The sequence below is a fragment of the Notolepis coatsorum genome, assembly GCF_963971535.1.
Source record: "Notolepis coatsorum genome assembly, chromosome: 17".
In the NCBI taxonomy this organism is placed as follows: Eukaryota; Metazoa; Chordata; class Actinopteri; order Aulopiformes; family Paralepididae; genus Notolepis; species Notolepis coatsorum.
Genome location: NC_140181.1, coordinates 32581531 through 32602910, shown reverse-complemented (window position 1 = coordinate 32602910; position 21380 = coordinate 32581531). Strand labels below are relative to the sequence as shown.

The 21380-nt window shown below is 44.4% G+C and overlaps 1 protein-coding gene across 6 annotated transcripts in view; it reads right to left on the bottom strand.

Moving 5' to 3' along the window:
• Nucleotides 1-14567, bottom strand: part of LOC311244466 (extracellular sulfatase Sulf-2-like) — a gene marked incomplete at its 3' end in the record, with an annotated part of 225486 nt that extends 210919 nt beyond the window's left edge. For 5 of the 6 annotated variants that reach the window (XM_084333992.1, XM_084333996.1, XM_084333997.1 and 2 more), the window contains exon 1: nucleotides 6788-7160. Of the gene's footprint in view, nucleotides 1-6787; nucleotides 7161-14474 lie in introns of those variants that run through there. The other variant, XM_084333994.1, reaches the window with a different exon arrangement.
• Between the last annotated feature and the right edge of the window lie 6813 nt (nucleotides 14568-21380).

The following is a 21380-nucleotide window of genomic DNA, read 5'->3' as shown; positions in this document are numbered from 1 at the left end:
TGGTGCCAAGATATTTTTTAATATCATATTCAATGTCACAGAGCTGTATTTTGCCTGGAAAAGGCATATTGGGACTCCGAAGGTGCAGTACCGGCCATATCCTGGTAGTGGCGCTGTCTCGAGAAATTGAATGCAGTAACCCCTGTTGCAGACCGGGTGTCACACTGAAAACGCTCCGGGCGGAATTAGCCTGAAGCGAGGGCTTCACCCGATCGCATGGAATACTTTTTGGGACGCCGGATTCATTATGCTGTAGAGGGTTATGGCGTGTGCCAAATGGACATATGATCTACCAGATGGCGATCAAATAATTGGAAAATTCTTTTTGGAATCCAACCGGCCAAAGGTAAGAGCAATTTGACGTCAATTTCAGCTTGATCGTGCAAGGATTTCATAGCCATCCCACAGATCAGCGTATGTTGTGGTAATAACGAATGCCGTTATTGGCAATCAATTAATCAGAAACGACCCGCCCCGCCCCCCCCTTTCATGCATTCATGATGGAACATAATACAGATCATATGCATTTGGATTTTTAACTGTATCGTGTGCCTGGACAAAACGCCAATGGATTTAACGTTATTAGCGTCGCGCCTTATAAATAGCCTCACAGGAATTATCCCAGATCATTCCGATATAACACTCATATTCACCACGGTATAAAACGGGAACGTATCGATGGATTTTTTTTTTCTTTTTTGCATCTTGAACGGAAGGTTCTTACTGTTAATTGACAATGATATTGGATCCATAGCTATAATATAGGTTTAGCTCTACAAACAACGTGACGCACAGTGAACGTTTGTAATGGAAAGCTGGCCTGAAAACCGCCGTCTAATGGCTGGCACCCAATGTGTTAACGTGGCTATGATTCTAGCTTGGAATAATTTTTTTTATAATTTCTTTTTTTCATATGAAAGTCCATTATAAGTATGCAGTATGATAACTACAACTGACGTTTTTAACAAACCAAACGGTTGAAAATGTTGCAAGCTATGGTTATTTCAATAGTACATGCATCATAGACATGCATGTTATGAGTGGGCGTGGTCCACCCAGGCAAGATGGCCGCCATGTGGCAACGTCGGTCTCCGTTGGCCAGCAGCACGGGTGAGACATCTAGTGATATATATAATCTATGCCTCCACTGGCTCCCAGTCAAGTTCTATATTTCTAAGTTGCGCTGATCCGACGCCTCGCAGGTACAACCTGGGGAGCCACTGCCAAGACCCTTCGGATATCCACCCAAGCCCTGGTCTTCTCGGCAGCAGAGTACTGTGCCCCAGTCTGGAGCAGAAGCCTGCACGTTAAAAAAGTTGATGCGGCTACTAACAACGCCCTCCGGATCATCACTGGATGCCTGAAGGCTACACCCGTCTTCCTGCTGCCAGTCCTTGCAGGAATCGCACCAGCTGGCCTACGACGAGAGGCTGCCACTCTCGCCCTAGCAAGGAAGGCAGTGAAGCATGACTGGCACATCCTACACAACACCACAACAACAACAGCACCTATGAGCAGACTCAAGTCCCGCCACCCCTACAACAAGGTGGCACAAGAGATGCTCCGTTCCACCACTGAGGACCTATCCAGAAATGGATGGCTGGCGGCAGCCTGGAAGAGAGAGTGGGAGAGTGCTGGGCCAACCCGTATCCACCACCACATCTGGGATCCAGGAGATGGCGCCACAGGAGACGATCTTCCACGCCGGCAATGGGTTCTGCTGAACCGTTTAAGATCTGGGGTTGGTCGCTTTAAAGCATCATTAAAGAAGTGGGGCCTGGCAGACAGCGCTGCATGTGAGTGTGGAGACCCTGAGCAGACTGTTGACCACATCCTGACCATCTGCCCCCTATACAAACCACCCTCGGAAGCCAGCCTCTTTGATGTGGGACCAGAGTTAAGGGCATGGCTACAAGATACGGAGTTGGACCTCTGACGTTACACGAAAGAAGAAGAAGAAGTCCTTACCTACAAATCCATCGATGCCCTTGCCCCCCCCCCCCCCCCCAATACCTATGTGACCTGACCTCCTCCACCCCTACACCCCCTCCCGGAGGCTGCGATCCAGGATATGAAGGCTGCCACACCCACCTACAAACTTTTGCGGACAGAGCCTTCAGCATGGCGGCCCCCACCGCCCACCCTCTGGAACTCTCTCCCTGCTGAGATCCGCTCTGCCACATCCTTGGGCTGTGGTATACAGGAGCTTTGCTTGTGTTTTCTTCTTCTTCTTTTTTTTATATTATATAACCGAGTACACAAATAACAAAAAAGTGGAAAAACAGACGAACGTCTTTTAAACACAAGACAATACAACAATCTGCTTGTGTTGGCTGATGTTTATGAGTTGTTACCTATAGCTGTTGTGTGTAATTAGTGATGCACGATATATCGGCCGCCGATATAATATCGGCCGATATGGCAGTTTTTTTACACATCGGTATCGGACCGATATCAAGATAGGGCCGATATTAAAATTAAAAAAAATTTTTTTTTTTTTTTTTTTTTTTTAATCTTTTTTTTTTCTTTTTACATGTTTTGGCCTTAAATAGTTTCAAAATATCAGTCATTTCTGAAAATAAGTTACAAAAGTAAAAAAATTATGCGTTTTGGAAAATAGCTCTTTATTTGATTATCATAAAAAAGTGTTTTCTATACAGAGATATCGACATCGGTAAATATCGGTATCGGCCAGAACAGCAATATTAATATCGGTTATCGGTATCGGCCACAATTTTCACATCGGTGCATCACTATGTGTAATTATAGCGCCGTATACAGACATTATTATGGGTAATTATCTACAAAGCATAGTAATAATCACACGCTGATTTAATCAGCTTAAATTACCTGGTTCTGACAAGCTCACCTGCTAGAAGTTTTATGCCAATGGTAAGGTTTGAGTAAGTAATGGATGGGAGCATGTCTCTCTCTCTCTCTGTGTGTGTGTGCGAGCGTGTGCGTATCATAGGATAATTTCAAAACTCCACACTCACGTAATGAGGACACGCTACTGAATGAGGAAATTGTTGATGTCCTGATTGTTATTGTAGTGTGATGGTTCGGGTTAGTTACAGAATACATGCAAGTCTACGTAATGTCGCCATATTTCACATATTGTGTGTGTGTGTGTTACTGTCTGAAGAGTTGGGGTCAGGGACTGTTTGCATTCCAGTGGCTGAGGCCACTAATCCATCAGCCTCATTTAACACGTGTGTGTGTGTCCATTAGTGAGTGATTGGAGTAGTGTACATATATACATTTGTGTGTACAAAGGAATGTGCATGTTTGCGTGTATGTTTGTGTGCATGCGTATGTACTGTATGTATGTCCGTGTGTATTTATGTGTGCATGCATGCATGGGTATATATGTATGCGTGTGTGTATGTGTACGTGCATGCGTGTGTGATGGTGAGAACTAGTCACTAGAGTGAACCGTTGCCAACCATAACCACCGCTCTCAGAATACCGAAGTCAACATGCATGCACTGAATGCACACACCTACCTGTCAGTCATCCAGCCTGAACAACAGGGTTTAGGTTATATCCTCCATCACTAAACTCCACACAGGGATGGAGAGGTTTGTGAAATCAGAACTGTTTGGTTCGACTACCACAGTTCAGGGCACCTAGAGACCTTTTGGTTTACTGGTACTGTGTAGAACCCTTGGCTGTAGCCTAATACATCACTCCTGGGTTTACTTTGGTACTGTGTAGAACCCTTGGCTGTAGGCAGCCTTATACATCACTCCTGGGTTTACTTTGGTACTGTGTGGAACCCTTCACTGTAGTCTAGCAGCCAAATGCACGTTATTTCAGTACATAACATTGAGCCGTTAATATTTCCTCTCATAGTAACTTCAGCAACAGGTCATTTCTAAACTTGGAAGAGACACGAGGCAGAATTGTCAAAGAATTATCCAACACATCCACTATAGGCTACAACAGGCCTACACAGAGGGATAGACTCCAGAGCAAAGTTACCAGACACAACTCTGATTACACCGGAATAAGAAAACATGGCTTTCCCTTATGAAAGCCACCTATAATTAACAAATAACTGATAAGACAATAGGGGTGGGAATCACCAGAGGCCTCACGATACGATATTATCACGATACTTAAAGGGGAACTATCTTATAAATGGCCTTTTTGAGTGTTTAGCATTGTTTCCTAGCTATGTGAACCAGTGCATGTGAGCGGATCGGAGCGCGAGCGGCGCGGGGCGCGGAGCGGCCGGTTTTGACGTGAGCGAGGAGTGGGTTTTAAAATGAGTCGGCGCGACGTCCGGAGCGAGAGTTCTCCTCCGCTCCAATCCACTCCAGGCCGCTCACAGTGGTTTAACACTGATGTAATATATACATGCAGTACAATGCCAAAGCAACAGATGGCGATGTACAAACATGAAGGCCATTTTCAACCAATGAGAAGGGTGAACCTGTGATAGGCTGTTCGTTCAGGCTTTGTCACTGTAGAGACGCCCACACTCACTCTAGTTAGAAAAAGTATATCGACGCCATTGTTGTTGACGTTAGCTTACATGCTAACGTTAATGGCAGCGACCATAGCATTGTGGCTCGGCTAGCCTATCATCGCTTAATAGAGATAGTGAATGGATAAACAACGTTATTTAACATTGCAGAATGGCTACAATTACAATGCGGCTCAATACAAACAATTGTTAAGGGGCCCAGGGGGTGTAGACTGTTGTAGTTTGAGCTCATTTACACCATGCTCCAAAAAAAGAAGAAAAAAAACTGCCGAGCGATCTGGCGCGGGGAGCGGGGAGCGCTCGATTCAAGGTGAGCGGGGAGCGAGCGGAGAGCGACTTGGGGGCGGGGTCAACATGAGTGATTAGCGGAGCGGACCAAGCTTTAAAGAGCGAAGAGCGGATTTCTCGGCCGCGCCGATCCGCTCACGTGGTCTGATGTGAACTTATATTAATATGATCTATGTCTCAAAATTCTCATATTGGCGCATTCTTCCAATTCTCCTCTCACAATATTCACCCTCACTGAACTGAGTCATCTGAAAATGTGCCTATATGTGATGTCATATAGTCACCGCTGCATGTTAATGTTCAGGCGACGACGACGACGCGCAGTGGTTTAGGAGCCCAGGCTCAAAACAGCTCGAGATCTTGAGGTAGAAAAATGCTGTTTTTGAGGACTTAGAAATACAAAACAATGAATAAAAAAAATATATATATTACAGAGGTGTTCCATAGACTCACAGGAATTGTGTAAAAGTGCCCAAATAGTGAAAGAAATAGTAAAATAGTTCCCCTTTAAGTCATGATACAATAGTATTGCGATTCAAAATATATTGCGATGTGATGAGTATTGCTATATTAATATTGCAATATATTGCGATTTATTACCTTTTTTCAACTGCAAAGTAAAACTTTGTCAACATGTTTTATCTAATCAAATACAATTTTCAGTCTGTTCATCTCACTTCAATCATTTTATTGCAGCAAATGGGATTTTCTCAAGCAGACAGATGTCAACACTGTGTTGCATGTACCTGACAAACTGAACCGTTTGTATTACAGTCATATTCCAACTTAACTGAATGCACACATGTACGTGTGTGTGTGTGTAGACTACTGTACTATTACAGGTATTGAAATGAACAATGCAACTTCCTTATACAAAAAAAAATAAGTTATGCAGCCCCAGAAGCCTTCAGCAACTGGGGGGTTTGAAATTTTGATGATTTTCTTTTTCATTATCTTGTAATACAGTTGCCATGATGCTATTTCATTCAAAATCTTATATTTTATTTTCATTTATTAAAATGTTTGATTAACTTAGAAATAATATAGTGTGTGTATATTTTTGAACATCTCAGCAGCTCAATTCAATTCAATTATATATGTAATATCTCTCTCTCCAAGAGTCTAATAATGTGACTTAAATGTGGGGTAGGCAATTTAAGTTAAATGAGCTGAGTGTATGTCCATTAGAAAATAGACATTTAAAACATTTCCCAGCCTCTGAACGTGTGGTGGTGTTCGTTTTCTGATGCAACCACAAAACATCACTTGGTAGGCCAAAACAGTCCGATTGGTTGTTAAGATTCAGCCCGAATCCTGAATCTCATCTCTCCCTGTCCTCTCCTTCTCTCCGCAGTGCGTCTCTCTGTCCTCTCCTCAATGTCTCTCTCTCTCTCTCTCCCTGTCCTCTCCTTCTCTCCGCAGTGCGTCTCTCTGTCCTCTCCTCAATGTCTCTCTCTCTCTCTCTCCCTGTCCTCTCCTTCTCTCCGCAGTGCGTCTCTCTGTCCTCTCCTCAATGTCTCTCTCTCTCTCTCTCTCCCTGTCCTCTCCTTCTCTCCGCAGTGCGTCTCTCTGTCCTCTCCTCAATGTCTCTCTCTCTCCCTGTCCTCTCCTCTCCGCAGTGTGTCTCCCTGTCCTCTCCTTCTCTCCGCACGCACACAGTGTGTCTCTCTGTCCTCTCCTCAATGTCTCTCTCTCTCTCTGTCCTCTCCTTTTCTCCTCAGTGTGTTTCTTCCTGTCCTCTCCTCAGTGTGTCTCTCTGTCCTCTCCTCAATGTCTCTCTCTCTCCCCTCCTTTTCTCCTCAGTGTGTTTCTTCCTGTCCTCTCCTCAGTGTGTCTCTCTGTCTTCTCCTAATGCAATCAGATATTGAGAGACAGTTAAAGTGACTAAATTGCCTGAATGGCACACACACACACACACACACACACAGCTTTGACCAATATGACTGACAATAAGCACAGCAAGAGAAGAGAAGAGAAGGAGGTCAAACAGAACAGTTAAGTGTGTACCTCCTCCAGCTGTTTCTCCTCTGGACTCCTGATGGCAACAGGTGTTCTCCTCTCTGACCCAAGGGGGGGGCGGGGAGAGGAGGAGGTTATACCAGATAAGATCAGATGTCCATCTCCAAACTGTTGCTGTTCCGTAATGTTAGCATCAGTTAGCGTTAGCCATCCACAACGCAAAACTCTGTTGACTAAGCTACCTGTTTGCCTGTCTGTCTGACTGACTGTCTGTCTGACCAAGCAGCAATAGACAAAACAGCAGGGAACTTGAACGGGGAGAAGGGGAGGAGGAAATAAAGAAGAGAAGTCTCTCTCTCTAGCGCAGGCTAAGAGTTGGGTGCAGCAGTAGAGCCATCTGTTGCAACACGTCCGCCTGCCTCTGCACTTTGTCCCTCTCTCTTTCTTTCTTACTCTCTCTCTCTCTCTTCTCTCTTCTCTCTCTCTCTCTCTCTCTCTCTCTGTGTCTCGCTCTTTCGCTCTTTCTCGGATTGCTGGGGCAGCGAATAGCGGGAGTTGGGGAGGTGAAGTGAATACAAATAGGGGAGGGTCTTGCATTCCAGTGAGCCAATCAGAGTCCACTCTCTCAGACTTGTGGAGGAGGGCCAAGAGAGCGAGAGATGGGGGGGGGGGGGGGGCTGAAAAAAGAATGAAATAAATATGAGAGGGAGGGAGAAATACAATAAGTGGAGAGACATACGGAGAGAGGAAGAAAGAGAAGTTTATACCAAAGCAGAGTGGGGAAGGGGAAAGAGTTAGAGACAGAGGAGAGAGAGAGAGAGAGAGAGTGAAGGAGAAACAGGGGGAGAGAGGGGGAACAGAGAGGAATGGAGAGAGAGAGAGAGAGAGAGAGAGAGAGGAGGAGAGAGAAAGAGAGTGTGTAATGGAGCTGTTGGCAGAGCTCCTGGCTGGTCATGGGTATTCATGTAGCTGGTGGCTTCAGTCTAATGGACTCAACAGAAAGAGAGACAGGGAGAGAGGGAGGGAAAGAGAGGGAGAGAGACTCAAGGTAGAGAGAGAAACGGAGAGTGAGGGAGAGAAACAGAGAGAGAGGGGGCGGGTGGCAGAGGCGCTGTGTTACAACTGAAGTCTCATCATTTATCTGTGAGAAAAAAGGGCCCAACCTAGGACTAATTGCAAAAGAAATTATTTTTGTTGTATTCAGCTCATGAAACCTTGCCATTTAACATACTAAAATCTAGGAAAATCTAAGTGGTGGAACATTGTCAAAATGCTCGGTGCACATACAAGAGCCCAGAGGCCTTTTATGTGCCTGGGTGTCCTGAACACGGAGAGACCAGCCACAGCTACGGCCACTTTCGCGTACCTTCCCCTTAACGGCGAATGCCCCAATTTCGCAGCTTGCTGGAGGCATTAGGCGGAAGGTGCTGAGAAGTGACCATAGCTCGAGTGTAATGGAGTTCCGTCCATGAGTATATCCACAGACCACAGTCACGATGGACTTCAAGTGTTGTGAAGTGACTGTGGCACGTAGCGGTACTCAGGGCCGGACTGGGGAAATAATTCATACCGGGAGATATAGCGCGAAATATAGCCCCAGTCAGGCCACTTTTTAAGCGGGGGGTCTGGGGGTCCCCCACCAGGATTTTTTTTGTTACAAAGACTTAATTTCCTGCATTCTGGTGAATTTTAGTGCATGTGAATCACAAACTAATGAGCCAACAATTGCTTAGTACAATGTACTGTTATGAACCTCAAATAAAACTGTTGTGGCACTAGCAATGCTACTCTCTCCACCTTCAAAAAGAAAAAAGCAAGAGCACAACATATTTGTCTATTTACTATTATAATACAGTTAACCACTCTCTCCACCTATTCAAACAGAGCAAGAGCACAATACCATATTCACTTTACTGATGCACTACACATCAACAGTTAAAATAGCCCTTTACACAAACATTAAATAACAGACCTTTCATTATTACAAAACTACCTGGCTCACTGCCTGGCTGTTACAGTATTCTGCAGAGTGCCATCTGCCATTCCATTCGCCGCCTCCACTGTCAATCAGTTGTATCGCCTGGTCCCGCCTCCACCAATCACAAGCGGCAGCACGGCTCCATTGTGTGTGTGATCCGAGGGAGAGAGTCAGATAGTTCTCCAACTCTGTCGCAGACAGTGAAATCCTGGTTGTTCCCCACCCACCTAGGTTATCTAACTATCGCGCCACGCCGCCGCCACAACTAGAAACAATGGCCTGGCAAAAAAAATATATATATATAAAAAAAATAAAAAATTATAATTTTATTTTTTATTTTTATTTTTTTTATCTGTGCAGGCCAGGCCACCGGGAAAACTCCCGGTGCTCCCGATGGCCAGTCCGGGCCTGGCGGTACTGCAAGTAAAACTCATCCACCCATAAAAGGCATGCAGACACGTTACCCAGAAGTGAGTTCACCTTTTGGTATAGTGGTCTGCAATGTCGCCCGTGGTGCGGGAGACCCGGTTTCAAGACTCACTCGGGGCAATCCCTTAACCCTTTGGGTGCCGTTAACGTAGAACTACGTTTCTGTCGCCCGACGGTTGAGTGCCGGAAACGTAGATCTACGTTTTTCTCACTGTATTTATTTTATTCGCTATTGCCATTCATAATTCAGCGGGGCACCTTGTGCATGCTGTGCTGAATGTGTCTGAGCTGGCAGACGGTCTTATACCGCCCTCTAACGGCTTCGGCCGCTATTGCACTCCATTAGAAACGATGTTGTTTCTTTTCTCTACCGAGCTGCGGCGTGGGGGCGGGTCCTAAACACTCCGGCAAAACACGCGCTTGTATGGATGGCTTGGACAACTGACCCCGCCCGCCCGTTCATGTGCAATGCACAATAACGTCGGAGACAAAATCGCTGTGGATAACTGGAATAGCGATCAGATAACGTAAGGACTCTATATATCCAATCTTGTGTTGATCTGATATTTTTTTGTCCCGCGATTGAAGCTGTCTGTGTGTGGCTGTTTACCGTTGGGTGCAGGGGGGGGGGGGGGGGGGGAGCGCCGCGCTCCAGGGCCCATTTCATGTATGCACGAGGAGACATAATAATGATAATCTAGCGTTGATTTCAGGAAGATTCGATAATCAGGCGAAAAATGACAACGTGATAAGTGGATTCCACTAAAACGCTATTTTCACGTCTTTTTCCTGGAATTACTCAGAAGCACCCAAACTATATTCATATTCAAAATGGTATAAAACAGAAATGTACGGATGAAAAAAGGATCTGTTTTTTGCACGTTGACCAGAAGCAACTCACTGACAATCGATGGTGTTAATAGATCCATAGCTATATAAAATATAGATTTAGCTCTACAAACAAGGTAAGCGTTTACATGGGGTTAATGGACGGCAAGGCCAGATGCACTTCCCGGAAGGGGCGTAGCACCCGATGTGTTAACAGGGGTCAAACTTTAACACAACACAGAGATGGCAATACGAGCCCGGCTACATGAGCATGGTTGATCTCTATGTGTTCGGGAGACTCAGGTACATAAAAAGGCCATTGAGCTCATGTCTGTAGCACCCCCACAGCCAAGCGAATACATCAAAGGGGGGGAAATATGGCAGCTGACTTTCTTTTGGCACCATACCAAAAAACTGTACATTTATTGATAACACAACAGTTTATCATTTGTTCTGGTCATATTCAATATTAACCTCTTAAGCCCGAGCGGTCCAGTACTGGACGCGTGTAGCTTTATGCCAAGCAAGCAGTGCAAAAATTTACCGTAGTGGCATGCAGTAATGCGCCTTTCATTTTCCGCCGCCCAGCGCCCAGGTCGCGCGGAAATAGGCTGTCTATTGCCATTCTCTTTGACAAACTCTAACCTTAACCAGCTCCTTAACAACGCCTAAACTTAACCGTTCTAACCTTAACCAACTCCGAAACCATGCCTAACCTTAACCATAGAAATTATATTGCCATTCTCTTTGACAAACTCTAACCTTAACCAGCTCCTTAACAGCGCCTAAACTTAACCGTTCTAACCTTAACCAACTCCGAAACAATGCCTAACCTTAACCTTAACCTTAACCATGCCTAACCTTAACCGGCGAAATAACCTTAACCGGCGAAATAATACACGTTAAAAAAAAATCACGTTAAAAAATATTTTCGATGGGATTCGAACTCGCCAGCAAACAAGCCATAGGATCCACAGCCATGTGTCCTTGCCAATTGAGCTATTGGTAGATACTGAATAAGGGGCGGTGACTTATATATATTGAGCTCCGCTCAAGGCGGGATCTCATGCGCATGCGCGGGCACCTCGCGCGAGCACGCCGGCGCACGCACGCACCTGAGCGAGCACGCCGCCGCCGGTGCACGCACGGTAGCATTTGTCTGAAAAGAAGGGCGCTTTACCGCACTAGCGTGCGGTGACGAATGCGGAAGCATTTTTGCACTGCTTGCTTGGCATTAACGTACAGGCGTACTGGACCACAAATGACATCACGCCATAAATCCATCTCTACAGAATGTATGAATTAATGTTGCATTTTTCTTTCAAATGTAAAGACCCTAAAGTATATATTTTCAGCAATACGTTTGTTTACCAATGGTTTAAGCGTTATTAGTGAAATATGAGTTGTAGAAATCTAGTCGGAAAAAGATGAGAATTGATGCTAGGAAATGACGCCGCCATTTTGTTTGTAGTCCTATGAGGAGAGGAGACCCAGGACTTTCGATGGGCTTTCGAATAAATAGCTTCCTATATAGCTCAGGCCAGCCCCTGTCAATCATCTGACTCCTATATTTCCTTTTTTATTTCTCTTATTTTTCGGGTTCATCTCCCACAAACCTGAACGTTATTGCCATAAAACAGAACATAGTTAGTTTCTCTATACCTTTCTGTGAACGTCTAGCAAAAAACGGCATTGCAATCTGATGAAAAATGGCAGAGAAATGTACATTATAAAAAAGTAACTGTACTTACAGTAGATTTCATTCACGGTTTGTGAATCACGCTTGGTGATACTAAATCCAGATTGAACCATTGGAAAGGGGAGATTTGGACCGATCCATAGATGTGCGACTTAGCCATAATAAGGTCATTTATAGGCCTGATATTCTATATTCTATAATCATATTTCAAATAGCATGTGTCCAGATGGCATAATTCAGTACTGTCTCTACAAAATCTCCTGTTTAATCACCTTCCCTTTATTTATTTGCTTAGATTTCTTGTACACGTGATCTCAAGAAGGTGCTGAATGAGCAAAATTGTTCATGTCTGGCCATTTTTTTTTTACTCATGCCTAGTAACAGACACAATATTTCTGACACTGGGAATACATTCCATGAGATCCATAGATGTCCCTAGATACCAAGAACATGCAAATGGCCCTTGTAGAAGTGCAGCAATCTTCCATTTACTTAGGTATGTATTTTTAGGTGGATTTTCTGAAAATAGGGCTAGGGTTTAAGAGGTTAAACATCTCTGCATACATGGCTACACATTTATTTGTATAAATCTGATAACATTTGGCTAATATATTCTTACAATTAGGCTAATGGAACAGGAGTTTTCATATCCCCTCAGACAGCCATCACACTTATAACTCTGCAGTTCACATGTCATGCACCTGTCAGTGACTTCGGCAAGGCACACCGCAAGTAGCTCAAACATGCAGACGAGTGGACAGTTAACAAGTAAGTGTTTATTAGTTAACAATAGTGGCAACAGCCTGTGCTCTCAGAGCGCATTTCTTGGTGGATACAGCATTGAATACAATGATATTATCTGAGGCATACAATTGCTCCCTCCCACAAGCCACACAACATCATGCAGGTGCTGCTGAAATGTGTGGTGATTCTGAAATCCCATTAGAAGTTCTAACTGTGCGGGCGGCTGGGTGGCGTAGCGGAGATTGCGCTCGTCACCAATGCAAGAGACTCCGGTCTCGACTCCCAGAGTCGGCATTGCCTGCTGCTTGGGCCAGTCGTCATACTATCTCAATTGGCAGAGGTAGCGGTTGGAAAGTCGATGGGTGGGGATTGGACGTTGTGGACAGCGACTCCTACAGGTCGGTTGGGTGACACCTGTACAGCAGAGACAGGAAGTATCGGGGGCAGCGTGAGCCTCCCACATGTTACTCCTCGCCACTGAGAGTTCGCGCTGTCTGGTGAAAAGATGCGACAGGCTGCCTCCTCGTGTACCGGAGGGGACACGTGATGCAAGGCTTCTATCCTCACTACAGCCGACCAGTGGGAGGCATAGTCTAGCAACGTTCAAGACAGGGGAGGGGAGAATTGGAGGGGAGAATTGGAAATGCGAAATTGGGATGGGAGAAAAATAGAAAATAAGGAGAAAAAGTCTCATGTCTGGTTCAAGAATGTCACGATTGATCAAATGGACAGGCATGCATCCTTTAATTCACAATGGTGGATATGTCTTTTTTCCATAATGGTTTGGTGGCACAGTAGTGCCTGCCTGGCTACTAGTCTACCATTTTTGGGACACAAGGCAGCTTGTGCCAAACTGAGACGATATCTGGTGGAAATGGTTGTATATATCATGAAGTGATTGTACATGCAGACAGATTGACGTTAGCCTACTGTGTTGAAATGTAAATGAAAATTATACATTGTTAGTTTTAAGGGTCTGAATAGATGTTATCCACAGTCTGGCACCACACTAGAACGCAGATTGTGAAATGAAAGGGCTAATGCTAATCAGATGTATGTACACTAGTAATATTATATACAGTGATGCAGTAAGTAGGCAAGGGATATATACAGATATAGAATATGCAGGCAGACCAGGCTGCAGAAACAAATGAGTGGGGGGGCATAAAATGTTCTCGGGGGGGCACAATGGTTTTTCAACATAGGTTCCCTTTTATATGTTTCAGCTGGGACAACGGCGCTGTGGCTTGCTTGGCACTGCCCACGGTGCTGAACTAAACAGCAGAGAGGCAATTGAAAAATCTAATTTCTCTCTATCTTAAGAACATTCACTTATACAAAAACAGACTGAACGTATATATATAACAGACCTGCTGGGGCAGCGGACTGAGAGCAGGGGACACAAACAGGCTGGATAAGATGGTCAGGAAGGCCAGTAGCGTGGTTGGGGTGGAGCTGGACTCTAGCGAGGGTGGCGGAGAGGAGGAACCTTGCTAAGCTCCAGGCCATCAGGGAAAACCCCTCCCACCCACTATACACAGACTTGGCTGACAGGAGGAGCATGTTATAGGCTCACACTATCTAAATGCAGCACTGAACGGCACAGGAAGTCCTTCATTCCGACAGCCATCAGACTATACAATGCATCACTGTGCCTCACTGCATCACTGAGCACAGAGTGACAGTTACGATCTTCCTGGACTCTTACTTTTTAAACGGCACTGTGCAATATTACACCTACTGTAGACTTCAGTATATTTTTACTGTATTTATTTACTGTATCTTTTATTCTATTTTTATTCTATTTCATTTTATTCTATTCTTAGGCCATTTGTTTTGTTATTCTTATTCGTGACTTGTTCTGTCTAAATGTTTAATGTTGAGTGATTTGCAATGTCAAATTTCCCTCAGGATAATACATTTCTATTCTATTCTATTCTATATCTTTGAAAAGTCTCCATTTATTCAACACTTCTGAATTCACTGACAAATTGAACTGAACTGACAAAAATAAGGTGCATAAAAAAGCAAACAAAATTCCTCCACAGGCTACTCACCATCATTAGTAGAGCGGCAAGCTGCGTTTGGGGACAGAGTGAAATCTTCTTAAAACACTGCCCCTCCACTCATTCCTGAACTTTTTTGTTAAGTCCTTCTCAAATGCCAACTGAATTAAATTGACCTTGCGTCGATGAAGCATACTAAGGCGATGTTCTGTAAAGACGTTCTTGAGGGTAGAAAACGAATTCTCACAGAGTGCCGTGCTAGCTTCAGTAGTGTTGTTGTTGACATCAGTGCCCACTAGGGCTGTCCCCGACTAAGGATTTGGATAGTTGACTTTGATTGACAAAAAATAAAAAAAAAAAAAAAAAAATTACCAGGGTGGGCACAGCTGACTCAGTGGGCGGGCCCGGCCCCATAATGCCCGCCCATGGCGCCGGGTCTGTATGCAGGTGTGTACAAATTATTATATGCAGATATATTCAGACAGTTGTGGATAAATGGGGCGGTTTTGATGGAGACACATGCAGAAGCAGAGACGACGTTGCAGCTCCACAAAAGTTCTTTCATTCAGAATCACATCACATCTCAATGGTAAACTAAAAATGTATATAGAAATTGACTTGAATATGAATATCTCATCCCGCTCACGTTATTGGTCGTGAAATTGACTCCCATCCTGCAGCGGGAATCCCATGACTGGCGGGATTCCAGAATAAAAGCAGCACGGGTACGACGCTGCTCCGCATGGCTCTGTTGGCAGTGTAAACACCAAAACAAAGTGGGAGCACGGATTCCACCACGGCACAGTAGTGGAAAAGCACTGGTAGTAAACACTGTAAACTAAGCAGGTTAGTAGTGAAAGAGTCACTATAACTCAAGACTTTCCACTCTGCAGACGACTGCAGCAAACCCTGCACAGCTGGCTGTGTGTGTGTGTGTGTGTGTGTGTGTGTGTGTGTGTGTGTGTGTGTGTGTGTGTGTGTGTGTGTGTGTGTGTGTGTGTGTGTGTGTGTGTGTGTGTGTGTGTGTGTGTGTGTGTGTGTGTGTGTGTGTGTGTGTGAGTGAGAGAGAGATGTAGACCAACAGGACAGCAGAGGAATGGTACCATCTGGAAATCTGCCCAAGTAGCTGAACGAACGAAGGAACGAACACACACACACACACGCACACGCACACGCACACACACACGCACACACGCACACGCACACGCACACACACACACACACACACACACACACACACACACACACACACACACACACACACACACACACACACACACACACACACACACACACACACACACACACACACACACACACACACACACAGAGACAGGTCTCCAGGGTCCCAGGGCAGTAAAGCATCCTGGGAAAGCAGTTGGCCAGCTGCTGGAGAAGGCTGCTTTGGCCCGAGGGCTTTAAAGGGAGAATCAACACAAAACCAACCGCAGACTAAAGGACTGTTTACTTTGCTGTCTCCTCAGGAAATACTACTGATTCTGCATTCATCCAGTTCAGCTATGTGTCCTGTGTAAGGTCTGTTTAAAGATCCTGTGTGTAAATCTTTAGGGCTGTGCCTTTTTAATCAATCTCTCGGTTTGGTCGTAGCCAACTGAGACTTTGTAAGTCAATTAGCCATTTTTAGCTGCGACCAGCAGCTCTATAGCTCACTCTGTTGGTAGGTCCATAAAGGTGTCTCTCTAGCGGCCAGTTTTCATCGCTAGGCAGAATTTTGGCAAGGAGGTCAAGTGTTTGTGAGGGTCTGTAAGTGTGTGTGGTCGCAGCTGTCCCTCTTGTTTGTTTGTTTATTTTCTAGAGCTGTTGTTGACAGAGTCTGGCTATGGGGCGACAATAATGTGGTCAAGAGGCATGGTTTCTACCTTCAGCCATTAATCAGCGTGGTTTATTATTTGCATGGTAAGGCAGCAGTACATGAGTTCTCCTCTCCGTGAGAGGCAGGTGGGAAAGAGGTAGAGGGGGAGGAGACATCTCTTTAAATACTCTCCACCTGGTGGTAGCATTAGTGGCTCCGCCTATAGCGCCCTCTAGTGGAAACAGTTATGTACAGTCAGTGGAAACAGTTAAATACAGTTAGACAGTTACTTGCAATCCTACATAGAACCTCTAACTTTAACACTCCCACTTAGGGTTGTATAGCACACTGTATAATTTCTTCAAAAACAATTTACAAAGAAAATAATACAATTCAGAACATCAAAAAGAATATGGCAGTCAATATTTACACACCAAACATGACCTCTGCAAATCTCTTCAATTTCAGTTTGGAAACAGGTTTCGTCATAGCGTCTGCTACCATGTCGTCCGTTGGACAATAAATCAGTGTCATTCTTTCTTCTCTGATGACAGATATGATGAAATGATATTTTATATCGACATGTTTACATCTATGTCGGCACACAGGGTTTCTAGCAATCACAATGGTTCCCTGGTTGTCCTCATAAACAACAGTCTTCATATATACATAGGTGTCCATCACTTCTAGCAGTTGTTCTAGATAAATACATTCCTGTATTGTCATAGCTAGAGACATATATTCGGCTTCACAAGTTGATAGTGTCACTGTAGGCTATAAGCCCTAAGCCCTCGCTGCCCTTTCTGAAACACAGCTGTTTGTCTGCTGTACCTTTGAGATAACGAAAAACATGTTTTGCTGTAATCCAATGCTCCTCTGTGGGGTCAGCAAAATGCTGTGACAATTTTACTCACTACAAAACATAGGTCAGGGCGAGTACAGGGCTACCCACAGCTTCTCTGTACATTTTTACATCAGTCAAAACGTTTCAGGATCTTTTCCACATAATTAAATCATTTTGAACATGGTAAATCATCCACCTCTGTATTTAAACATGGGATCCATTTCTGTATTTAAACATGGAATCCACTCAGGTATTTAAACCTGGAATCTACTCCTTCTGTATTTAAACCTGGAGTATCCTCCTCCTGCATTTAAGCAGTGTAGCCACCCTCCTTCCGTATTTAAACATGGAGTACCCTCCTTCAGCATTTAAGCATTTAGCTACGAACCTTACTTTGTACTTGTCGTGGCCTTCAATACCCTCCTTGATTGAATACACCCATTTCCCTCCCACTGTCTGTCTGCCCTCTGGTAACTTGGTTAGAGTAAAGGTGTAGTTGTCCTCTAGGGACCTCATCTCCTCATCCATTGCTCTCTCCCATTTACTTGATTCAGGGGACACTATGGCCTCTTTAAAGGTCGGAGGTACCCCACTGACTACCCTGTAGCAGTAATAAATGGTGGTAAGTGTACTGTCATCCTCGTCACTTTCTCTCCGGGCATAGTCTGTCAGATACTTTGGGGGTTTGTGTTCCCTTGAGGGATACCTCCCACTGCTTGGGGCACATGATGTCACCCTCGGGTGCTCCTCGTCATCGCCCTCTGGGGGTTGCTGACTGTCTGTCTGCACGACCGCGCTAAGTACACTGGGCTGAGGTGTCTCTGTTTCTTCACACCTTACTCTGGAGTCCAGCTCTGGCTCCTCTGTCTGTGTCTCGCTCTCACATGTTGTCTTTGTGACAAACTTGACTAGCCTGTGTTTCTGCACCCTCCCTTTACCGGGATGATAAACTAGGAAAGCGGGGCTTCCTTTGTCGTGCCCTACAAAGAGTCCTTTTTCACATCTGGACTCGAGCTTTCCTCTGTCCTGCAGGTAAGCATGACACACTGATCCAAATGGGTGCATTCTAGCTAGATTACACTTCTTTCCTGTCAGTGCTGTATACGGGGTGGTGCCTGTGTGCTTATTAAAGCACCTGTTTCTGGTGTAAGCGGCTTCTTGCACCGCCTAATGCCATAGACTCTGGCTAGCTTACACCTAGCCATTTCGAAAAGAATGCGCCATTCCCTCTCTGCCACTCCGTTCTGGTGTGGGGAATATGGACATGACGTCTCGTGTCTTATCTTGTTCCTTCTCAACAGTGATTGGAACTCTCTGTTTGTGAACTCTGTTCCGTTGTCGGACCTCAAGCATCTTACGTTACCATAAGGGGCTACGTCTGCCAGGAATTTCTCCATGGCCTGGAGTGTGTCACTCTTTGCTTTGAGAAAGTAAACAAACACTGCCCCTGTGCACACATCTGTAAAAGACTGTACATATCTAAAGCCTCCTATGGACTCGTTGCTTACTGGACTGGCTAGATCTGTGTTAACTAGCGCAAGTGGTACCTTTACTTTTTCTGTGGGATTTCTGTTTCTCGATTGAGTAAACTTCCCCCTTATGCACACTACACATTCTTTGTCAGGTCTACGCTTTTCACCTTCAATGTGCATGCCTTCTGTCACTGCTTGCAGTTTCAGTAAATCCTCGTAATTACAATGACCCATAATCTCATGCCATGTCTGAATATCGTGACTGACAGTCACGCTACACATATCATTATTATCATTACACTTGTCGTTGTCATTACGCTCTGTTTGCAGATAATACATTCTCTGGTACATATTTATGTTAAATTGTGTACCGTCAGGCTCTACAAGAAAATCTTTACCTTTATCGAAGAATACTTTGGCACCGTTCGCAGTGGCAGCTATTACAGAGAATAGTCCTTGTGGGAACGATGGTACATAGAGAGCGTTCTTTAACGTCACTGTACACCGGCGCCCCCCACTGTCTGTGAGGCATACCTGTGCATCTCCTTTACTTTAACAGCTTTAACAGCTGTCCCTCTTGTTTGTATTTATTTTCTAGGGCAGCCCCCTATTATTTGTTTGTGTTCATTTTCTAGGCCAGCCCCGTTTGTGTTTATTTTCTAGGCAGACGGCTGTACTGGTTATAACAGAACACTGAATTGTTTTAGCTAAGCAATGAGGATGGAAACAGCTAGTGTCTGGTGAAGAAGATCTTTGTGGATATTTGTACCCTACCGAGCACAGCTTTCTAGTTAGTATATATTATATACCAATGAAGGCCTGTACAGCGAAACAATTCAGCTGTTTGTTTACTAACTAGCAGGTGAATAAAAGCGTGTGTGTGTGTGTGTGTGTGTGTGTGTGCGTGTGTGTGTGTGTGTGTGTGTGTGTGTGTGTGTGTGTGTGTGTACAGTATGTGTGCAGGGAAGAGATCTGGGGGAGATGGCGTGAACCTCTGCATGCGTTATACTCTCCAAGTTAAACTCCTCGCTATCAGGTGAAAAGAAGAGGCTGGCCAGACTAACAGAGGAGACATGTAATTAATAATAATAATAATAACTTTATTTGTATAGCACCTTTCATACAGGGGATTGCAGTTCAAAGTGCTTTACATCAGTAAGAAATAAGACATAAAAGCAGTGTAAAACAAGCAGCAAGAGCAAAGCATAAAGTGGGATAAAATAATGCAGATATATTAATCAAATCATATCAGAACATCACATTCCAATAGGCTTCTTAAATTTCTGTAATCTGTTACAAAACATGATAAAGGTTATAGTATGCACTCAGCGGATAGTGGGGCGTAAAGATAAAAGTAAAAATAAGTAAAATAATAGCAAGGGTAAAATGAGCAGACATAAAATCACAGTTTTTCACATTAGGATCTAACATCCCAACAGGCCACCTTGTTTATGGTTTGATTCAGTTTTAGTAGAATGTGAAAGACATGAATGATGAATTGAGCACATAAGTGCAGATACTATAAAATCACAGTTTCTTTACAGTGCAATAAAATAGTTCTGGATTACTGTTACTGTACAGTTCAAAGTCGTCTTTACCTTCTGTTTGGTATTCACAGTTTAAAACCTGACAGTCTTCCCTCTTGTCTGGCACCCACTTTGACCCTTCGAACCTCGTACTCAGGGCAAACCTCCCTTTCAGGGCGCAGTTCCCTCTCTCAGGGCGCGGTTCTAGGCCTGGGTCTTACACAGTTTTAAAGCCTGACAGTCTTTCTTGTTTGATACCCACACAGTTTAATACCCGCCAGTTTTGAACCTGTAATAAAAGCAATAGACAGATTAAAATAGTGCAGTGCAATAAAAAGAATAATACACCAAGGGCGGAATCCACAGAGAATGGATTGCACGAAGCAAATTGCATTCGCGGAGCCTGCTCTGCGTCTGCGAGATATCCACGAAAGCACATTGCTCGATGAGATACCAGCGCAGACACGCCCAATATGTGTAGCTCGCGAGCAGTCCGCAGTCCGCACTCTGCGCTCTGCCCCCCTGACAGCGCCCTTGGCAGAAATGTGTGTGTCAAAATGTAGCGTGCTGTCATGTTTAGCGCTGTCCAAAAAAAGAAAAGAAATTAGAAATCAAGAAATCACTCCATCCATTAACTCAACTGGACTGTCATACTATTCATTTGCACTAGCACTATTGCACTTGGGACAAATATTATATTATTGATGTTATTATTTATACATGCTATATTCAATATGTTTGTATGTGGTGATGCTCTAAAATCAATTTCGTTGGACCAACAATGACAATAAAGATTATATTATTTTGCACTCCTCTATACATTACGAAGTAAACTAAATACAATACAAAATGAACGGAATACTAAAGAAAATAGATCTTATGAGTTATGAACAGTATCAAACTTGTTCGAGAAACATAAAGCCAAGTGCCACTGCCATGCCACGCCGAAGCACTCTCTGAGAAACCAGGGAAAGGAAGGGGAGGAAATAGACGTCTGCTCCACTGTGTAGCTGTTTAGCGGGAGGCATTTGAATGAGACTTTCGCCTTGGTCCTCGAGGCCGTTCCACCTCCTGTTCCCAATCCAAACGGCCATGTGCGCTCAGACTGGGATAGGAGATGGCGAATGTCTTGCTTGGCTGCAGGTGTCGTGTTCTTGTTGAGTGTGTTTGGACCTCATCCGTCAGGACCTCCGAGTCGTGCTCCAGAGGCCTTAATGTGTTTATTTAGTTTATTTCTTCATTGTATTTGATTTCGTTTCCAGGCCAAATGTGTTTATTTAGTTTATTTCATCATTGCATTTG